This window comes from Arachis duranensis, chromosome 6, assembly GCF_000817695.3.
Source record: "Arachis duranensis cultivar V14167 chromosome 6, aradu.V14167.gnm2.J7QH, whole genome shotgun sequence".
In the NCBI taxonomy this organism is placed as follows: Eukaryota; Viridiplantae; Streptophyta; class Magnoliopsida; order Fabales; family Fabaceae; genus Arachis; species Arachis duranensis.
Window position 1 is genome coordinate 79,310,179 of NC_029777.3, and position 749 is coordinate 79,310,927.

Genomic DNA, 749 nt, shown 5'->3' on the forward strand with positions numbered 1-749 from the left:
AGCCAGCCAAGCTTTCAAAGAAAGCTTCGGTCCAAAACACTAGACATGGCCAATGGCCAGCCAAGCCTTAGCAGATCACTGCTCCAACAGCAAGATTGATAGAAATCAACATGCTCTTGTGATGATAAGTTGAAACCTCGGTCCAATAAAATTAGACATGGCTTCACAGCCAGCCAGATTTCAACAGATCATCTTGAAACACTAGAATTCATTCTTAAAAACTCTGAAGAAAAAATACCTAATCTAAGCAACAAGATGAACCGTCAGTTGTCCATACTCGAACAATCCCCGGCAACGGCGCCAAAAACTTGGTGCACGAAATTGTGATCAATACTTTTCACAACTCAAATAATCCCCGGTGATGAACCCAAAAACTTGGTGTTCAATACTGGTGCACGAATTTGTGATTCGCACAACTAACCAGCAAGTGCACTGGGACGTCCAAGTAATACCTTACGTGAGTAAGGGTCGATCCCACGGAGATTATTGGTTTGAAGTAATCAATGTTTATTTTATTAATCTTAGTCAGGAGGTCAATAAGGTTATTTGGATTTAATTGTCAGAAGTTCATTGGTGGGAATTTCAGATAAGCGTATGAAGATGCTTGTCCCTTCCGTCTCTCTGCTTTCCTACTGTCTTCATCCAATCATTCTTACTCCTTTCCATGGCAAGCTGTATGTAAGGGTTTCACCGTTGTCAGTGGCTACCTCCCATCCTCTCAGTGGAAATGTTCAACGCACCCTGTCACA